The following is a 6,000-nucleotide window of genomic DNA, read 5'->3' as shown; positions in this document are numbered from 1 at the left end:
GGTGCTCAATATGTAGCCCTGTGCCATAGTCACTGTACATCTTTTAAATTCAGCTCTAATTCAGAATTATTCCTTTTTTTGTGCTTTTCGTCATAATATCTTAATCTCAGAAGTCAGTCTTGGAGCAATCTTGGAGCAAATCATGCTGGGTGCTGGAAATGATGCTTGAAGCCCCAACATGATAAATTTTTTAGTGATATGGATCAAAACATGGATGACTGTGAGACAAGCATCTACCACAAGCCTGGGCCTTCTTTCCTAATGCAGATGGAGCCTGTGTACAAAGATAACATCACCCTTTATGCTGACCACTCTTGTCTGCAGCAGTCCTGGAGCTGCATCTGCTTGTTAGCTTCCTACAAGTTTGACAGTGTTTATTCTGCTGCAGATGATACCATCTGATCTGGTGTCATTCCTAATTTGACAACATCTGCACATTTGCTGAGCGTGTAGTGTGTGTGATATGTGTTGCTGATAATGAGCAATGTCAGCCCTGCTATTGAGTGGTGCCTTCTGGGGGTAATGTGAAGTAGATGTCAATTTGTCAGTCTTGTGGCGAGTTCACAAATCTGTAGCAGCCTGTGGGCATATCTGCAACATCCTATGTAGCTTTTGGCAGGGAAGAACCCCAAAGTTGGCTCCTCAATGACACATCCAGAAGTGTGAAACTGTCTCTATGTTATACTGTGCAGAACTAGCAGCACTCCTGGAGTTAAACTGAGTATTTATTTGTGGTTCTACATTTAAATTATAGACCCTATAGAACATGTAATTGATTCTTTTTACCTCAAGAAACAAGGGTTCAAGACCAATTGAGTTTTCTTTGGTTTTTTTTTCAGTTGCATGAGTTTAATATTTTCTCTCTCTGTTATAGTGTGGGTGAATTTTTCACTTCCAAGTGATAAATGGAGCTCATTAGAAGTTCCCTGTTATCTTATAATGTCTTAAAGTAAATCCATTGTACCACAGTACATTGCTGTTATGTCTTACAATGCAGAAACAGGGCACTATTCAACAGTCCCTTTGAAAACACAATGTGAATTTGACAACAGAAAAAATACTCTGAAGCACAGTGAAGTTGGGAAAGCCTCAATGTGGCTGGTTACAACATATTTTTGATATCCATTGGCAGTGACACAGCTCAAATATTTTGTCAGTCTTTGTAACTAAATCCTTGCTTTATCTCTGGTCTAGATGGTATTAGAGTACGGGGTTTTTTCCCTGATTTATGCATGCTTTCATGTTTGTAACAATTCATAAGCCTCAGGACAAGTATTTTGCATTCACTCTGGTTTTGGTTATTTTCTGATTGCTGCATTCAACAAACAAGATTATAAATTTTTTTAAAAAATGAATTTACAGATTGTCTTCTACAGTTATTAAATACAAAAACATTTAAAATACATTTTTTTTCTCATATCTTCTTTCAAATGAGCGTTTGATGTGAAAAATCACATATTCTACTGGTGCCTGAAAATCAAGAGAGAAGCTCAGAAAGGAGAAGTAACTAAAATAGACAAAACAAGGCTTTTGACACATCCTCATAGGTAAACTCAGGAAGTGTGAACCAGGTGAGTGGACAGTGAGGTGAATTGACCCATTTTGTAATTCTATGCAAGTTTTATTAGAGTGCAGTGGGATTGTGTTTAAAATTAACTCAACCAACAGCTATAAAAATGACCTCGCTTTTCTGAAAATGTAGTCAAATTAATAAAAAAAAGTAAAAAAAATCATGGACATTTTTGCATATAGCCGTGCACATGAGAAAGCTAAAAAGTCACCTTCAAACTTGCATAAAAAGCTAGCTGTAATCAAGACAAAGTGTGTTAACCATGAGTCATGTGTAGAGATCATTGAGGATATAAATACCAGCAAAAAATATGAAATATTGCCATACATTGGTATAAATGTAATTAATTTACTCTGCATTTCTCGAGCTATCAATAAGTATTTCTTATAGGTTAATAATTTTGTTTTTTGGACAAAGATTACCAAACTGCAGAATCTCTAAAGATTCTAAATTGCTAGTATGTAAAAGTGGCAATTGGGATGAATAGAGAGCAAGGAAGTTATATTGCAAGTGCATATGTTACTGGCTGAGAATGAAGCATTTATTGCTTTATTGAAGTTAAAACATCTGACTTTGAGAGAGTATCTCAGTTTGTGGGGGTGTTTGGTTGATTGGGTTTTATATTTATTTTATTTTATTTTATTTTTGCTAAAGATTTGTCTGGCATCAGAGAATAATAGAGCTGTTTGGCTTTGTTCACAAAGAAGCTAAGGGCACATCTTGGATTTTCCAGAGCAAATGCAGTACTGTTCTTTATTTACTTCACTGGAAGCACTGGAATAGCCCACATATGAAATTTTAACATACTCTGTCTTATGATATTATCATTATGATCATGATAAAGGATACTAAAACTCTAAAATGTTTAAAGTAAGAAGAAATTATGCAAACTCTTTGCTAAAAGAGGTTCAAAAGTGTCTGGATGCTGAATGCTCCCAAAATAGTGAATTTATTTCTGAATTTTTCCATTGTCTTTTAAGACATTTTAAGGTTTTTACATGGTAGGTAGATTATGATGGTCCTAAAGACAAGGAAAAGAGTACTTAAATTTTGTATCTAAAGCTTCGCCTGAATTCCGAACACGTGTATAAATTTTTTGCTGATTTGATCCCAAGTATCTAATTTTGGAGAGCTGAGGCTGATTAATGGCTGCAATAACAAAATTGTTTTATGACTCACAGCTCAGAAGATAATTTTCATTCTCTTCAGCCTCATCAGACAATGGTGGTGCTCGGTGCTAACTTGCTGTGTGTGTGCAGAGTGTTGCACAGTGCTTGGGATGATAAAGCCTCCTTTGTACTGGGACACTCCTGTTTGCAGGTGTGCAGCCTGCCTTCCCCCAGCACTGGTGGGGTGCTCATCACCTGAGCCCCTTGGAAGGATCTCCCTGGGCCTGGATTTTCCTCTCCATGATCTGTTCTCGTGGCCTTGCTCCTGCTCAGTTGGTAACGTGGCTGTGGTGGGCCTCAAAGGAAGCTGTTGGGCCAGGCAGGAGAAACACTCAATCTGACTTATTTGCACCTCTTTTGGGTCTTCAGGGTAAATTGGAGAACCAATAATATGCTTAATACTGAGTGTAGCAGTGAGGATGCAGCAGCAGCCCCAGTCAACACATCAGAGATAAGATCACATAGCCAGGAGCCATCAACAAGGCTTCAAACATAAAGCTTGTGTCTCTGCTGCAAGAGTGCTATGGGGAAACCCTGCTGCACTGGAGAGGAGCCTTGGGGTGGCTGCTTACCTGGGAACCTCCAGCACTTCTCCTCCTGCTGGCACTGAGGAGAGTTTTCACTTTCTTTCTTTCTCTCTCTGTCTTTTACATTGTGATTTTATTTTTTTCTCAAAGTAACTTTTACTGTTACACAATGTATGCCATGAACTATGAGCTCCACTTGCAATTTTTGTGCACCTTTCTCAGCATTCAGTCTGTAACAATAGCTCTTTCTGCAACTTTCTGATAGATTCCTGCACCCAGTCATCTTTTCTTACCTTGGGTTTTAAAAAAACATTTTCTGCATGCCAAAGTCCATGCCCCTTACCTTTTTCAGAGCACAGTTGTCATCTGTCTTTTCATGGGTATGCTAAAACCCACAATGTCCAAAAACAGCTAAATCCAATCTCATACAGATTCACGAGCTCCCTGCTTAATTTAGTATTCAGCTCAGAGAACAGTCTGCAAGCAGGTTTGTACCCCAATTTGCATACAGTGTTCTGTTGATATCCCTAGTCTCCAAGGCTTATTTGTAATCCTCCTTTCTGTGGTACCTCATGTGGAAGGAAAGAAGAATTCACTTGGTGTCAAGTTCCTGGGTGAGAATTTTTTTTTTTATTAGCATGTTAGAGGTGTCCTCTGGCAGTGATTCAAATATCCAAATATTCTAGTTATTTATATTAAAAAAACCCCAATAATTTGCTCAAAACTAATGAATAAATCATTGGTAAAACATGTAAGAAAATCCCAGTGCATTTGCAGGACTCTATATAGACACTCTGCTGTCAACTCTATCTGTTTTATATGCTGTTACCCTGGATTTGGAAACGGGAGAATTCTATGTTTATATGCCCACCCTTCTGTTAAGGAATTTAGGTAAATATCTTCCCTGTAGATAAACTTTGATCATATGTAGGATTTCACTTTAGAATTAATTTTTTATGATGCTTTAATTTTGGGGACATTAGACTTTACTGGCTGGATTGGTCAGTATGGTGGATTGAGATGACTTCATTGTCATGGCATTGTTTTTCAGCTTCTCTTTACAAACTAGATTAATTCTAACTATTGAATATGTTCAACAGACCTGATGAGCTAACAAAATATGTTCTGTTTTAAACAAAAAAAGGAAACATGTTGAACTACTCCCACAGCCGATAAAGTGAGCAATTCAGCATGAATCGAAACATATCTTCTGGGTCATTTCAGGTAAAGCCTAAAGAAATTATTGAGCAAAATTTGGAAATAAAAGAAATATATTATTTAAATCAGCTTTCAAACATTAAAAGAAAAAGGAAAATTACACAGAGTAACTGGAGTACTGTGTAACTTCTGAGGGCTGAATGTCAATGCTGGTGGCTGTCTGGATAGTTCAGGTTTCAGCCTTAGCTCTTGAAAAGAGTTTCTGATTCTTTTATATCAGTTAAGTGGGGCAGAGGAGATGCTTTCATAATACTTTTCTAAAATCCTTGAAATTTCTCTGTTTTTCATCTCACTCCAACTAATTGGCAAGTATTTTGCCAAAGAGCGTGTGTATAGACAGGCAAACATCCACATGTGCACTAGTAAGGACAAAGATCAGTTTTAACACTTTGCAATCATTCATCTTTTTAGAGTAATTTACTGTAAAACAAGTAATAAACCCCCCCTGAATGGCAAACATAGCTTTCCTTGTTATGGACATTTAAGCAGTTCAGATAGGATCCTTAATGCAAAATGAATCCTCAGCAGCAATTTGGGGAAAGAGAAAGAAAGAAAGAAAGAGAGAAAGAAAGAGAGAAAGAGAGAGAGAAAGAGAGAAAGAGAGAAAGAGAGAAAGAAAGAAAGAAAGAAAGAAAGAAAGAAAGAAAGAAAGAAAGAAAGAAAGAAAGAAAGAAAGAAAGAAAGAAAGAAAGAAAGAAAGAAAGAAAGAAAGAAAGAAAGAAAGAAAGAAAGAAAGAAAGAAAGAAAGAAAGAAAGAAAGAAAGAAAGCAAAAGAAAGAAAATAAGGAAGGAAGGAAGGAAGGAAGGAAGGAAGGAAGGAAGGAAGGAAGGAAGGAAGGAAGGAAGGAAGGAAGGAAGGAAGGAAGGAAGGAAGGAAGGAAGGAAGGAAGGAAGGAAGGAAAACTGAAAAGAAAAAAGGCGAATTTAAATCCTGTTCACCTGCAGTCACAGAATAGTCATTCAGTACAAAATAAGTTCTTGGCAGTGGTGTTTCTCTCCATGCTTTGTGAGTTTAAGGCAGGGATTCAACACAATATAATCAGAGAATGCTGATAAGCAAATGTTAATTCATCATTGATACAATTCTCCTGAAGTAGGTTGGCTATTATGAACAGGGATCATAGAAATGGGTCAAACATGCAAATTAGATTAGTACAGGAATTACTACATTGATTCTTTTCTCTCACCTAATGGAGATGCAGTCTGCACTTCCCGCAGGACCACCACAAGATTTATTTTGATAAAGAGTCCACTTATCACAGTTTTTTCTGCAAAGGGAGGGCAATTAAACAAAGCTTAACAGGCTTATCAAGCTTATGGGAAAAAAAAAGATGCTTAAAATGTTACATAAGCAATTCATCTCATATAGTAATAAAACCAGGAATAAATTTATATACAAAATCAAGACCTCCTTATACTGCTAACTGGATATCAGTCCACCATGGTGCAACTCTTAACAGAGTTAGGCCTAGTCTTCTGGGGTGAGTTGCATGTAGCTGTAGAGTCCCTGTGAAAT

This window comes from Zonotrichia leucophrys, chromosome 3 (assembly GCF_028769735.1).
Source record: "Zonotrichia leucophrys gambelii isolate GWCS_2022_RI chromosome 3, RI_Zleu_2.0, whole genome shotgun sequence".
Taxonomy (NCBI): domain Eukaryota; kingdom Metazoa; phylum Chordata; class Aves; order Passeriformes; family Passerellidae; genus Zonotrichia; species Zonotrichia leucophrys.
Note: the sequence above shows the minus strand (reverse complement) of the source record.